Raw genomic sequence first — 16,302 nt, 5'->3', positions numbered from 1 at the left:
GCTCAGAAGGGAAGGGTAAAGTCAGGTCAAACAATAGTGATTGGAAACTCGATATTTACGGGGACAGGAGATAATGGGGCTGTGAAAGAGTCACCAGGGTGGTGTATTCCTTCCCAGGTGCTAGGGCTCAGGATGTCTCGGAGTGGCTGCAGAATATTCTTGAGAGAGGCTGAGCAGCTGGAGGTTGTGGCGCACATTGACATCAATGACATGGGTAGAGAGGGGGAAGAGTTTCCTGCAGAGTGAGTTAGAAAAGAGGCTGAGGAAGAGAATCTTTAAGGTTTACTCCCAGTGCCATTTGCTAATCAGGGCAAGAATAGTTGATAGTACAGATGAACGAGTGGCTGAGGAACTGGGACAAGGGGCAGGGTTTCTTGGATCATTGGAACCTTTTCTGAGGGGTTGGGGGTGGGGGTAAGCTGTACAAGAGGGTTGTGTTCCACCAAAACTGGAAGGGAACCAATATCCTGGCGAGAAGGTTTGTTAGTGCTATTCAGGAGGCTTTAAACTATTTTGGCAGGGGATGGAAATCAGAGCACTGGGTCAGAAAGTGGAGAGAAGCAGGGGAAGGCAGATGTCAGGGCCAGAAGTAAAGTAATAGATACGAAGAGATGGATAGTTTGATGTGTGTATATTTTAATTCTAGGGGTATTGTGGGTAAAGGTGATGAACTTAGAGCATGGATCAGTACATGGAGCTATGATGTTGTGACCTTTACAGAGCCTTAGCTGAGAGAGGGTGGGAAGGGGTTCTTAATGTCCCAGGGTTTTGATCTTCTGGAAAAGATAGAGAGGGATGTAAAAGTGGTGGGGGATTTGCACTGCTCTTCGGGGACAGTATCACAGCTGCACTCAGAGGGGACAAAATGGAGGGCTAGTCCACTGAGGCTAAATAGGTAGACGTCAAAAATGGGAAAGGTGCAATCTCTTTGATGGGATTATACTATAGACCACCCAATAGCCATTGGGACATTGCGGAACAGGTGTATGCAGGCAGATTCAGGAAAGGTGTAAAAACAATGGGGTTACTGTCATAGGAGACTTCAACTTCCCTAAGTAGAAGGGATGAAAAGGCTTTGGAGAGGGTGCAGAAGAGGTTGCCTGGATTAGAGGGCATGTGCTACAATGAGAGGTTGGACAAACTTAGAGTTTTCTCTGGAGCACCGGAGGCTGAAGGGAGATCTTATTGAGGTTTATAAGATTATTAGAGGCATAGATAGAGTAGATAGGTAGTATCTTTTCCCAAGGGCTGAAATCTCTAATAACAGAAGGAATGGATTTAAAGTGAGAAGGGGTAATTTCAAAGGAGATGTGAGAGGCACGTTTCTTACATAGAGTCTGTTGAGTATCTGGAATGTGCAGCTTGGGGTGGCGGTAGACGCAGAAACATTAAGGAATTTTAAGAGATGGTTAGATAGGCACGTGAATGTGAGGGAAATGGAATGATATGGACCTGGTGCAGGTAGAAGAGATTAGTTAACCATTTGATTACTAATTTCCACTGATAGTTTCCAGCAATTAAAGCATTCAGAATGAGGAGCCTTTGATACAATGTTGACTATAAGAAAGTTAAGACAACTTTTTTTCTCACAGAGAAGGTTTGCAGATGTGAAATGCATTACTGGAATTGCTGATTGAGGAAAAGATCACGTCAAGATTAAAGTGTAGGTTAGATATGTGGTTGAAGGAAATGGAAATAGGAATCAGATGGGCACATGGGATTGGAATCACTACTTGCGTGATGAATAAGCACAATTATAGACTCATTTGACCAAATAGCATGTTTTTTGTTTTGTAATCTTTATGTAATTCCTGACGGCTATTAGTTTTTCCTGCTGCTAATGTTCTTCCACAACATCAATTGACAACAAAGCTGTAGTGCTTTGTATATTGAAAAATTTGTTCCAGCTTTCTATCATGTAAGGAATAGTAACTTGAGTGCATTACTTATAGATCTCTGAATAACAGTAATTTAGCATCATTGTCTTTCAAAAAGGAAGGGAGAATCAGGCAAAACTTTTTGGATAGAGAAGATTGTTCACCTACTCCATTGTTTTGTTAAAGATATGTAATGATAATCTTTAGCAATTTAGCACATCAGATGCTCATGACCACTTGCCATTTTGCATTAATTGCAGAGGAATTCTCTTCCCTAATACTATCAGTTGCTTTCGGGCAATGGAGACTTGCTCTTTATTCCCCTTTAGTGCCTAGACCGACTATAGCAGGCTGAAATCTCTTTACGGAATTGCCTTGGTTTCTTTTAAAGTGCAAATTTAGTTTTACTTAAAGATAGTTTAAACTTCGCCTCAAAATGTATGATGGGGATGCAAGAAACCATGATCGTTTCTCAACTGATTCTGGAATATCATTATTGCCATCTTCCATTAAATCAAAGTGAAATGCCTTGAACTTCATATCGCTAAAAACTATGTTATGGGAAATGACAGAAAAATGTGAACCTTAAAAATATGTTGCACACACCAAGAAATAGCATTGAGCCTCTTCTAATAAGTTAAAATCAAGCTTTTATTTAAATCTATAGATTCTAATGTGGCATCTCACTAGTGGAAAAACTCCACTGAAATGCATGAGTTCATCTACTTTCCGCAATGTTGAAAACAATACTTTATGTAGTGTTTCTCTTTGGTTGATTGGTTGTGATGTGGTTCCATTAAATATTTAAATAAGTTTTCAACCTCCTGTATATTTTTCCACCTTAAGTGCAAGCTATTTATTATTGGAGACACAGGAGATTGCAGATGCTGCAATCTGGAGTAACAATCTGCTGGAGAAACACAGCAGGTCGAGGAGCATCTGTGGGAGGAAAGAAACTGTTGATGTTTCGGGTTGAAACTCTGCATCTGGACTCATTGCTCAACTCACTGAGTTCCTCCAGCAGAATATTTGTGATCAATCTATTAGTTTTTCACCTTTTCGTGGTACTTTCAGTGTCTTGCATTATAATTTAATCCACCTTATGAATAATATACTATATATAAAAGGGAAGCTTTAATGAGAAAGGAAATTGCATGATTATTTGCCAGTACACCTGATTTCTGTTGTGAAGTGTTTGAGGTTTTGCCCTGACTATTATCACATTATTGTTTTAAAAAACCCCTCGTTAACTTATAACATATCTAACATGAATTGTTCTTTTTGTGAATAGCTCTTTGAGAAATCCTATGGTTTATGATATTTTAACCAATAGTTAGTTCATGGTAAGATTTGAAAGGTAATATATTTAAAGATATATATAAAACTGGAATTGTAAACTGTAAATTGTGTACATATGTGTGTGTGTGTATATATATATATATATATATATAATCTTTACAATTTACAGTTTACAATTCCAGTTTTATTTTTAGAAACTGAAAGCAATTTTATATCAATTTTCAAAACCAATTATTGTGAGCTTGGGATGTGACTGTGGAGCTGCATTTTAAAGATTTCTGCATTTTATCTTGAATTACTGAAGGTAATTTATTCTAATCATGCAATGTAGATAACGGGTAGATTCAACTCTTGCCTGTCTTAATGTAATTCAGATGACACTTTTCACTCTGTTTATCTCTCGTGTTCATTCACCGTGCCATGATACCCTCAACAGCCTTAAAGGGATATTAAATAGTGCCATTGAACAGTGCACTTTGTAATGGCAATGGAATTTATTTTGTTATGGAAAATATCTGTTGCCTATTTTGGAGCAAACAGTGATTTATCTAGTAAATTGTATTTTTAAGTATTTTCTTAATGCCTTGGAACTTATTTCATCCTGAAAATTAACACTGTATTGTGCATTTGTACAGCTATCATTAATATAATACTGCTTACTGTTTCTAAAATAATAACAATAATTTTCTCATTGTTTACAGGTCATTATGGCAGAATTTCGCTCCACCCTGAGGTACAGTACATCTAATGAAACCAAACTTAAATGTTGTTTGAAATATAATGTGTGTTTAGCAGTTAACTAATCATTCTGCTAAAATGTAAAAAGTGTTAATGAGGTGCTTTTGATTTTGAACATTGAATCTGAAACTGGAATGTACTGATTGTTATTTTAGATTATTTTATCATTTGCACTTGTTTGAAATGGATCAAACTTTATTTCTTACCTTTGTTAGAGTCAGTTGTCTCTTTTGTTCCACTTGTTCTGAAAGTTGTGACCTGGGCAAGGAATGCTTCTGTAAACACTGATATTGCTGGTGAATTTTCACTCTTAGCATTTTGTTGGTGAAGGTCAGATAGGTATTTGGCAGTATTTGGCATTTGACAGTTAGGTCAGAAGCTAGTTTTTTGCAGAGTTATTATCGGATAGCCATCATGAACGATAGTCTGAGCAAGTGTTATTTTGCAAAAATGAAGGTGCAAAACACCATTCCAACAGTCAGGCTCAGCACAAGGCACAATATAGCACATACAAGCTAGCAGTAAACATAGTCACACAAAAAAGGTATATTATATAGCCCTATTCCTTGTGTCTTCTCCTTGTCTTCCATCAAGCAAACACTGGAGAGCAGCTCCAATGGAAGGGGCCAGACCTAGCCCAGCATGGATGTCACACCACACCACATCTCCTCTCCTGGGTGGCTGCAGCAGGTGACACCGTGGCACGAGGGCCTAGTCTGTGCTACAATGGAGCCTAAGCAGCTTCCCTGTCATTGGTCTTGCCAATAAAGCAGTGAACCAGACCTGTAGCATTCTGCATTACCAAGGTCCATCAGGGCCTTGCAATCACAAGAAAAACATCCAAGGCAATCACCTGCTGTTAAACTGCCTTCACACACCGACTCCAGTGCCTTTTAAAACTGTTGTTGAAACTTTTACCAGAGCTGTAATCAAAGGAATTAATAATGACCTTATTGAGAACATGAGGGGCATTTTATCATGAAGATTAATCAGTAATAGGTTTATTATTATCACGTACTGAGAAACAGCAACTAGCTCTTTTTGGCATGTCATCCTCACAGGTTATTTCATTATGTCAGTAATTGAGGTAATATAAAGAGAAAACAATAACAGAATGCAGAAATTTGACTTACAGTTACAGAGAAAATACATTGGAATTAGTTGGAAGGCCACGAGCAGGTAGATTGCGAGGCAAAGAGCCTATCTTATCATACAAGAGGTCAGTTCAATACCCTTAAACAACTGTTCTTGAACCCGGTGCTACATGCTTGCAGACATTGGTATGTTCTGCCCAATGGGAGAGAGGAGAAGAAATCATGTCTGGAATTCAAGGAGCCTTTAATTATATTAGCTATTTACTGAGGCAGCGAGATGTATAGACAGAGTTCATGGATAGGTGGCTGTTTTTCATGATGTGCTTAGCTATGCCCAAAGTTCTCTGTACTCAAAAATAACACATGAACTCGAGAGGCAAAAAAAATGTAAATTTGAAATAAGTACAGAAAATGGCCTGGCAACATCAATGGAGCGAGAAACAGAGTTAATATTTCAGCTCGGATGAAATGTTAACAGTATTTTCTCTCCATATTTGCTGCCTGACCTGCTGAGTATTTCCAGCATTTTCAGTTTTTCCAGCTAACTTGATATGACCTTTCAGCTTGTGTCTTTGAAGATGATAGATGTCTTCTCCACACAGTACATTTGTTTGAGTGAAAAGAATATACTAATGACTGAATTTGATTTGGGGAGATCCTGGCCTAATGAAAGGTTTGCTCAAGTCATAATCTGTAGATTGAATTTGGACATCTCAAATTTCCATATGAGCACATCTGATTTCATTCAATTGTATAATTAAGTTTCAGAAGAATGTAACATTTTTCGTAGATAACATAATCCTATTTTAGTTGAGAATAGCTTTTCAGTAATCACATCTTTTTCCTATAAATCTCAGCAGCCGTATTACTGTATTATTCAACACCTGATTAGAGTTATTTTATTGGCAGTGTCAGATATTAGTCTGGTGTTCTCTGATTCCTAGTATGATAGTATAAATCTTACATCTATTTACTGTGTGCAGAACCATTAATTGTTCTTCTTTAATGTCTTTCCTCTCTACTTTCTCAAATAATGCAAACCATCTTACTTTTTATAGGGTTGTCACTGGCACGATTATCCATAAGGATAAGTGTCTTACTTTTAAGCAAAACTGTGAAATCTTTGATATTATACATTTACAATCCTTTATCTGTATTATAATATCCTCTTTCTACAGTCAATTTTAAGATTAGAATGTAATGCTTTTAAGGTGGCATTGACTTTTCTCTTATTGCTGTTAAACTCCGTAAATAGCATTGAGTATAATAAGATATTAATATAGAATTGAGTCATCCAAAAGGTTCCTCCATTGCTCATGTTGTTTCTCATACCTGTAGTAATATTTCAACTTCCATTTCTTAGCAACTACTGAATGTGGGCTGAGCATTTGAATAGGTGTAGAATGATCAGAGAAGGACTCACCCATAAGGATAAGCCATTTCAGTCAGACTTAATTGAATTTTTTGATGAAGTTTGAAGGCATTCAATAAAATACTGCATAAGAAATTGTTGATAGCTATGATAGTGGACAAACTTCAAGGCAGCTATTTGCTTTATTTGAGAATTAGTTGAGAAACAGTTGAAAATAAATAATAAATTTAGGTGCTTGCTCAATGAGGTTGGGCAAAAGAGAGGTTTCCTGTTTAATTGCTTCCAGTTGCCAATTTATTGCTTTATTAATGGTCAGAAAACGTGATGGAAAGTTGTAGATCCAAGTTTTCATATGATCCAAGGTAAGGAAAGCCCATATGTGGTTTGTGTGGTTGGGTGGAATTATCATTATTTGTGGTTAGGTGGATGAATCAGAAAAGAGACATGCCTAACTTAGAGTGTGAGCAAACAATAATAGGAAATGGGATCCCATCTTAGCAAGTGTGACATCATCCTCCTTGGATCTAAGAAAGAGTTAAAATAACACATTTTCTAAAAGATGAGAAACAAGGATCCAAGTAATTTGTTAGCCCTATTACACAAGTCATTACGAACTACTGACAGATACAAGAAGAATCAAAAGAATGTTGCTTTTACTATAGTAATTGAAGAAGCGCAATATTAAATGGCTAAACTAACTCCATGTGCAGAATAAACTGTGTGTAGAAGGTAAATTATTACTTCAGGTTATTATGCACTAAACAGATATCAGAAGGATTGGACTTGTATAATCTAAGAATGAATATATGATCTTTAATAATGTGTAATGCCAAGATAACTATCCACTACAGAAAGGAATTCAAAACCAAAGTTGATTCTAGTGCATATCCAAATACATATTATTGTCTAGAATATAATTCCTCATTGGCTTTACCTCTCTTTGGGCCTGTTATAATTTTCATAACATATTCTTTAAAAAATGTAAAATTATAATAAAGCAAACATGCCCAAATTGAACAATCCTGACTGAACCTGGATTTAAGAATTGACATGATCTCATGAAACTCGGAGGAATATTTTTACTCATGAGTGCATTTGATCATTATTTATAACTTCTTACTTAGTGAAATACCTCTGGAGCAACTTTTGTTTAGTCTTCTAGATATGAAGATGCTTTGGTGGTGAAGTATTTCTGCTGGATATATTGCTTCAATTATTTTATACTCAGGGGATAAAGAGTAGTTCACTTTAAGGATTTAATTGATTTAAAAATGAATCAATTAAAATCCATTTAATTTTGAAGCACATTTTCAACAAGATTTCCCAATCACCTTCCTCCTCTCGATTCACTCTTAAACCTGGGGTTCATAAAAGAGACTTAAACATTTATAGAACTATCATTTCCTGGGTATCTGTTCAGGTTTCAATCTGATTTTACTGATAGATCATGTCAATGCTTAGTATTCAGCCAGATTCCCCTAGAATTTGGTTGATTAAAGCAGGTTCAGACTTTTAGAGAGTCATAAAACATGGAAATGGGCCCTTTGATCCAACCTGTCCATACTGACCAAGATGCCAATTATGTTTTAAAGGTATTTTAATATAAATTATAAGAATTATAACAGGCACAATGAGAGATAAAATCAACCAGTAAAGGTACTTGTGACTGTGGTGTTTGTATAGATTTTAGATGTGCATTGGAATCAACTTCGCAAAGGATACCTAGTCTGACAGTATTCATAGTCCAGCATACTGCCCATAACACCACACTACATGAGGCATTGACTATAAGAAAGTAAGATGAAAAAGTAAAGCTCTGAGGGAAAAGGTCAATTCATGTATTACTTTTGTATCATACAAACTATTGGTGAAATACTGACATGAAATTAATTGTAATTAAGATTATTAATGTTACCAGCCAGGTGGGTCGTTTTCTTTAATTTGGAAAAAGACACAACGTAACAGGCTTGCAACCTCTAAAGCTTCAGTACCATTTGGGTATCTCTGTGAAAGTGGCTTTAATGTGGAAAATGTCACAAGATGTTCTTCTGAGGAACATTGATGGGGAAAGAACTGAGTAGACAAGTAATGAGGCAATGCTATCCAAAGAGATGACCAAATCAGGGACATGCAAATGAATTTTCAAAGGTAGCGATGAATAATAGTGTTGGAAAGGTTTTATAAAGACAATCTGAAAGAATGCCAGGTTGGATAAAGGTTTGCTACAATTGTAGGACAAAGGGAAAGAAAGGAAATGCAGGGAATACCTGGTTTAGAGGATTACCTGGTTGCGTAATTGGCTGAAAATTGAAAGTGAGAGTGAGTGCAAGGCTTTTCTTAGTGAGGGCTGTGGGGATACTATGAGATTAAATACTTTCATTTCTTTGCCCATTTCTCATGGAGATAAGTCGTACAATTGCAGATCAATGAGAAGTGAATGTTCAACAGTTAGTATTGTGATGAAACACAAAAAGGTATCAATAAACTGCCAGAATTGAAGTTGGTAAAGGAACCTTACTAGAGGTACCTGGTATATTTTGGTGGAAAGAGTAATGAGCTGGAGACTGGGGTGGAATAGTACACAAATAAAGTAGAGGAACAGAGGGATTACATGAAGAAGTAGGTGAAATGGAAAGGATATACAGAATTCAGTCCATGTAGTAACCTAGCCAAAACACAAGAACAGACAATAAATAGGAGCAACAATGAATTTCGAGGGAGTATCATTGAAAATTTTATATATATCTGATCAATGTAGAACATTGGTTAGTTCTGGTCTTTGATTTATAGATAGAATGAGCAGTTAAGAGGAAGCTATCTGAATGGAAGGATATGATTTTGGAGCTAAATGAAGAGGGCAAGAGGAGGCTTTGTACCAGCAAAGACCAATAAGGACAAAAGTACTCTTTCAATGCCTTAGACTCTGCAAATCAATATAAATCTCTGTCATCATGCAGTGAATGTGCTCCATTCAGCTAATAGTTCTTTTCAATGTGAAAAGTGATGACAGTATTGATCTTGTTAACATGTGGTCCTGGAGTTTGCTGGGTTCACATTGGAGATACCCATATCCAGATCTCCCCACAGGTGCAGCTCAACTTGTTGAGTTCCTCTGGCAAGATTGTTTATTGCCCCAGATTTCATGATCTGCATTCTTCTGTGAATTCAGTGTATATGTTTTGTATTTGAAATACTTTTGCAAATCGGACAGTTGATGTGGTTTATATCTCTGTTATTAGGCTGGAAGGATCTTCTCCCAAGGTATCTAATACGTATTAATTGATGTAGCTTACTGTTTTTGGAGCACACACAAACTGCTGGAGGAATTCAGCAGGTCAGGTAGTATCTATGCAAAAGAGTACAGTTGACATTTTGGGCCGAGACCCTTCATCCTGCCTGCTGAGTTCCTCCAGCATTTTGTGTGTGTTGCTTAGACTTCCAGCATCTGCAGATTTTCTCTTGTTTGTGATTTGATTACTGTTGTTGGATAGGTTTTATGTTTATATCCAATTAACTTACTTATTGACTTTCTGTGAAGATTCATTCATTGTGATCTGTCATATATGTTATTTCCTAGTGAATTATAAGCTACAGTTGAAACCCATACTTAAACTCTGTATTACAGCAATTAAGAAGTATTTATTATACGTTGTTTTAAGGTTAACCAAGAATTTATCCTTTCTCAATGAGCACCTTTGCTGAATATAGTCTGAAAGAAATAGGGAGTTCAATTAATTTTATTCTGTAGTTTGATCTGCAAAGTCAACTATCTATTGCTGTTTGAGTGCTGAGGAGAATAATTGGTGATATGTTACTCCCCAATGAGAATTCAGTGGCTGAGATTAGAATGTAACTGAAGTTTACCTAAAGGTTGGAATAATCGACTCGGAATTAGAAAGGTAATTTAAGACAACAAACCCATTTCTTAGTCATCTATGAAGGGAAGTGGGCAGTTCACGTTCAACGTTTTGAAAGATCTTGACCTCAATAGTCGCTGCTTAACCCTTTGATTTCCTCCAGTGCTTTGGGTAATGCTCTATATTCCAGCATCTCAGTCTTAAGTGTCTCCATTGTTTCATCATATCTTCCAAATCTGGTATCTGTCAGATTTTATGAAGAAGCAAGTTCAACTTTCTCAGTACTTCTTCACATCTAATTTGAAAAAGTTTTTCATCTCAGTGAATTTTAGTCCTATGTTATTTCAGGTGCAAAGAGAAGACCTGCACTTGTATGTCCTCATTCAGAATGTCCTAAAATATTTTATAGGCAATTATTTATGCTGGAAGGAGGGCAGAAATGAGTTATAAGATTTTTGCAAGGACCTGAGGGCCTGAACTATAGAGAATTGATTCAGCAAACTATGACTTTATTCATCGGAGCGTAGGAGAATGAGGGGCACAGGCAGGCTGAAGACACACAGCCTTTTCCCCAAGGTCAGTGAACCAAAACTGGAGGACCTGGGTTTAAGATGAGAGAGAATACACTTAACAGGAACCCAAGGAAGAACTCCTTCACCCAGAAAATGGCTGATATATGGAATGAGCTACCAGAAGAAGGGGTTGAGGCTGGTTATTTAACACCATTTTGAAGGACATTTGGACAGGTATATGGATAGGAAAGGTTTAGAGAAGGAGTACCAAATCTGGGGTCCATGGACCCATTGGTTAATGGTAGGGGTCCTTGGCATAAAAAAGGTTGGAATCCTTTGGTTTAGACAGATATGGGCCAAATGTGACTAGTATTTTCGTTGGCATGGACTGTTTCCATACTTTGTAAGTCTAATCAATCATAAAGCATTTGGAGATATTCTGAATGAGGGGATATAAATGCAGGCTATTTTTTAAAATCTCTGAAACAATGTGGGATGAGGTAAATGATTGAAATCAAAATAGATATTAAAGTATTACTTCTTCACCCCATTATAGAAAGATTGTGGAAGTTTTGGAGAGGAGATTTACCAGGATGCTGCAGGATTAGAGAACAAGTCTTATGAGGAAACATTGAGTAAGCTAGGGGTTTTCTCTTTGGAGAGAGGGAAGATGAGAGGCAATTTGATAGAGGTGCATAGAGTTATGAAAGGCATAAATAGAGTGGGCACCCTGTGACTTTTTCCCAAGGTGGCTATAGCCAATACCAGAGCACATCCGTTGGAAGTGAATGGAGGAACGTTTAGAACAGATGTCCGAGGCCGGCTTTTTTCAAAAACAGAGGCAAGTGCCTGCAATGCACTGCCTGGGGGGAGGCAGGGGCTGATAAAATAGGGACAGTTAACAGACTCTTAGATAGGCACTTGGATGTACAAAAAGTGGAGGGTTATGGGGCGCATAGGAGGGAAAGGTCATATTGATCATGGAGTAGGTTTATACAGATTGGCACAATACCATGGGCTAAAAGGCCCGTACTTTGTGGTACTGTCCTATGTTTTATGTTCTACATTCAATGAATGTAGGTAGGCCAACCAGGATACAATAATCTGGTGTAACTGTTTATCACAGTTTTAGTCCGTTTGAGTGAAAAAAGGAGGAATTTTCATTGTTAGAAAGAGGTTTATTGCATCGTTTTTGCATGATCATGTCCTTCTATCAATATCCTCTTGCAAATTTATTAGTTTTGGCTGGAATATTGCTTAATGTGCAATCACTACATAGATAGGAGCAGAGATCAGGATTGAACCCAGGTCACTGAGGCAATGAGGCCAGAACTTTACCAGCTGTGTTACTGTAACACCAGATTTAATAATATGGAAACACACACAAAGTGCTGCTGGAGCACAGCAGGCCAGGCAGCATCTATAGGGAGAAGCGCTGTTGACGTTTCGGGCTAAGACCCTTCGTCAGGACGTGTGTGTGTTGCTTGAATTTCCAGCATCTGCAGATTTCCTCGTGTTTGCCTTGATGGTATTCATGCCTACTAACGAATGGTATGTTTACCATTTTACTGTAGTAACCTGTGAATAATACTGCAAGGGAATACTTACTTATTCTGTGATATTTTGTCCTATTCCTGTAACACTAAGTGCATGAGTTCATAACAAACCTGGTCTGTTTTTGTAGAGTTTTTTCCTGCTCTGACTGGATAAGAAAAATAAGTCAGAAGAAGGCCTAGCAGCGTATCCATCCACTGTTTACAAACAGTACGCTGCAAAAGTCTTAGGTATATATATATAGCTATGGTGCATAAGACTTTTGCACAGTACTGTATTTGCCAACACGGAGCAGAGAGCGAGGTTATAAATCTGGTGGGAGCCAGGGGTGTTGTGGCAAGTGGGAGGGATGTGAGACAGGTGGCAGAGAGGGAGTGCCAGTGGTGGGCCGTGGTGCAGGAGGAGACAAACACAGCCCTGAGACATCATTTAATTCTGAACAATTGGTTTATTGATCATTATAGAATGTCTCTCGGTTGCTTCCTTTTTCCTTCCCCTTTTTTCAACTGTGACTCCCCTCTCCCACCCCTTCCCACACCCCCTTCCCACTCTCAGTCCACAATAGAGACCCATATCAGAATCAGGTGTACCATCACTCATGTATGTCATGAAATTTGTCTTTATTTTGTGGCAGCAGTGCAGTGCAATACAGAAAATTATTGCAGTACTGCGCAAAAGTCTTAGGCACCATATATATATATATATATATGTATACACACACATACCCAAGACCTTACCTTTGCATAGTACTGTTGTTGCACTTCAGTGATGTATTTCTAGAAACACTAATTGACAGTAAGTGTAATATCTGACTGAGTAATTCCCCAGAATCAGAAAAACCTTCCAAAATGGGTTTTTCTTGGAACTTGATATGTTTGATGCTTGTTAGCCCCAAGAAGCCCCACTGGAAATTGAGGCAAGTTGTACATTTTTATTTGGAATGCATCCATTTGTAAGAAGGTTAATATACAAGAGAAGACTTTGTCCAATTTGCTGGCTTTTCCTGTATTCCTGTTGAAATCTGGGAGCACTGGGGAGGAGATATTAACTCCATTTTAAAATGTAAGTTGAAAATGGATTCAATATCTACACCTCAATGCAAACTTCATAATAAAGAGAATGAGATTGCCTACAAAGAAATCTATACGGCAAATTAAAGGACATGTGCATACCTTAGTAATATAGTCATCAACAATTTATTGTATTAACATGTCTGAAGCGACCAAGTGATTTTCACCTCACTTCACCTGTCAGGATCAATTCCAGAATTTACGAACTTACTGTGGAAACTTGGTCCATCCAATTGTAATGAGAATGGAAAAGCTTCAGTAGTCGGGGCTACATGCACATTTGTCTCAATCACTTGTTTTGCCTGCTCATTTACAAAATCCATGTATGGCACACATGAAATAATTATTAAAACCATGATCTTGTCTGATATCAGCAGTAGATGAAATGAAATAACCACCTTTTTTCAATTAAATATTAGAAAATTTTCATCTCTTCAGTTCCCAGTGTAAACCATTCTAGAATAACCCTTAATTACAAAATTGGGTGGTGCAATCACAGCCGCTGCTCATAGCTCCAGTGACCTGGGATCAGAACTGATATCTTCTGCCTAATGTGTGTCTGCACATTCTCTCTGGATTTCTTCCCAGTGCTGCTGTTTCCTCCTGTATCTCAAAAACAGTGGGAATTGATAGGTATTGTGAAGATTGATTGGCCATTGTGGAAATGATTGTAGAATTTGTAAGTAATGAGAGTTGCTGGGAATATGAGGAAAATAAAATGGATCAGGGAGGTGGTTGATGGTCAGTGTAGACTTGGTGGCTAGGGTCTGTTTCTGTGCTGTATTTCTCTATGTCTCTATAATCATCTTTCCACGGTTGACAACCTCAAATTCCAGTTGAACCATAGAATCGGCTTCTGAGTGAGGTATCTAATTCATCCACTGCAATAGTTCCCATCTCTTCCCTGCACTGCAGCTGAATCCCTCAGTGACATACTTGGTGATACTTATGGACCTGACGCACCCAATTTTCTCTTGGCCCCTATTTTCTATCTTGTTTCAATTCGAACCCTCCCAAATCTGTGTTATCCCTGTCAGGGGTTCCAGTGAAGCCTAATTCTTCAGGGCACCTTTCCTCATTCTTCTACGTTAGCCAACCAGGCAGGAACATGATTTCCAATTGTTCTTTTTGATTTCCAATTAAGTTCCTAACCTCCGCTTTCTCCACCTTCTAACCTACACCAACCTCTGTCTTCTATGAACTCTGGAGCTGAAGCTCTTCCCAAATATTAATTGCTCTTCCTTTGCCACCCTCTCCTTCAGCGTCTGAGCTCACAACTCTGGAATTCCTTGCTGAGGGTTCTCTTTCTGTTTCTTTCTCCCTCCTTAGAAACATTCCTTCTCTCACCAAGCACGCCCTCCTACTCGAGCTCCGTCTATTCTTTGCCTGGGAATATTCTCGAGAACGGTGTTACTTGAAGTGCAAACTATTGTTGATATGAGTCAAAATTGAGCTTTAGTAGCGCTGCTTCACTGCTAGTTTGATGCTGAATCGTGCAGCTCTGGGAGTGTGCGAGACTTAGTGTAGTTCTGGCCACGTCTGGCTTGATATAAATCTTACAGGTCAGTGTGCTTTCTGTTAAGAGAAACACCCGAGAGGCTGCTTCTTTCATTCGATTCTCGGGCTGGTCAAAACGCGCAGTTGTATGAGTTGGGTGAGGCTTTGTCTCGGGGCTTGGCGTGCTTTGTACGAGCGGGGCATCGGCAGTCGGAGGAAGGTAGCTCTCTGAGTTTTGGTGCGTTTGGGAGCTACAGAGAAGGGGAAGGGGGAGTGCTGGTGTGTTCTGATGTGCCTGACGTCAGCGGGCTGACCTCTCTCCTCCTCCCCCCTTCCAGAGTGTCTCGGAGATTCAGAGACTGTACGAGAGGAGTAAGTGAGGGTGTGTGAGAGAGAGAGGGAGAGAGAGAGAGGAGATCCTCGGGAGAAACGTCCGCCCGCCTGTTCCGTGTTAACTCGTTGCCTGCGATCCGTAGAGAAGGAGCGGGCACACTGGGGATTCCTGAACACACACTCGCACTTTTGAGCTCCCCCTTCCCTCCCTAATTACCCCACCTCTTTACCTCCCCCTATCTCCCGTTGAGACATCTTGTAGTTCTGCAACCTTTCGCCGAGGAGCCTGCGACCCGCTTAGATGTTGGATTACTCCATAGCCGGAGACTGTAGCCCTGGATTAAGGCAGCCATACAGCTATGCCGGGGAGCGGCTGGTGCTACAGACGGGACTGACATGTTGAGGTAACCCCGGCCTCTTTATCTCCCTTCCCCACTTCTCGGTCTAAATCAGGCTTTTATTTTTGGTCTTTGCATTGCTTTAGGGGCCCGTGTCTTGTGTGCTATGTGAAGTTGAATTTCCCTGAAGGTGTAATGTGCGTTAGTGTGTTAATGTAGCGGGGAAAGGAGGCTATTTCGCTAGAAAATGAAGCAAAAAAAAGTACAGCAACAAACTGCCCTAAAATATTCTTGGCTGCCTTTTCCCCTTGTGAGATTTCCCTCTCTCTCTCTCTCTCTCTCTCACACACACACACATACACACGCGCGCGCGCACACCATTGAATGCAAAAGCAAGAGGTTAGAAATTGCAATAAACTGGAGAGGATTTGGAGAAGGCTTTAAATTATAAGTTTATTACAATGTACTAAAATATTACAGAGGAGCGCCCAGTTTTCTTTGCAAGGGTGGACCGTAACATTCCCTTGTTCGATTCTTGGTGTATGGGACGCATGTAAATTTCCCGGTCACAAAGTCTCCATGCTCTCCCGAGCTACGGTATTCTGTCTCGCTTTCCACCCTTTCCCGCATTTCGTGTTGTTGCTGGCTGGGCTTAGCGTGCAGAAACGGAGCTTGCGGTGACCGGGTTGGGCTTGATCTGCCGAGCCGGCGGCTGTGTCTGCTTAGGCTTTATGGCAGCGGGAGGCGCGGAGCTCGAACAT

The 16,302-nt window shown here is 39.2% G+C and overlaps 1 protein-coding gene across 26 annotated transcripts in view; it reads left to right on the top strand.

The window, feature by feature from the left end:
• The window catches only part of LOC140729077 (receptor-type tyrosine-protein phosphatase delta-like), a 2,395,537-nt gene that overhangs the window by 1,729,656 nt on the left and 649,579 nt on the right, over window positions 1–16,302 (top strand). For 14 of the 26 annotated variants that reach the window (XM_073048398.1, XM_073048396.1, XM_073048394.1 and 11 more), the window contains exon 1: window positions 15,078–15,607. The gene's annotated coding sequence lies outside the window, so the exon portion shown is untranslated. Of the gene's footprint in view, window positions 1–3,877; window positions 3,910–14,893; window positions 14,936–15,076; window positions 15,608–16,302 lie in introns of those variants that run through there. The other 12 variants (XM_073048409.1, XM_073048402.1, XM_073048404.1 and 9 more) reach the window with 6 other exon arrangements.

The sequence above is a fragment of the Hemitrygon akajei genome, chromosome 6 (genome assembly GCF_048418815.1).
Source record: "Hemitrygon akajei chromosome 6, sHemAka1.3, whole genome shotgun sequence".
Lineage (NCBI taxonomy): Eukaryota > Metazoa > Chordata > Chondrichthyes > Myliobatiformes > Dasyatidae > Hemitrygon > Hemitrygon akajei.
Note: the sequence above shows the minus strand (reverse complement) of the source record. Positions and strands in the feature narration are given on the sequence as shown.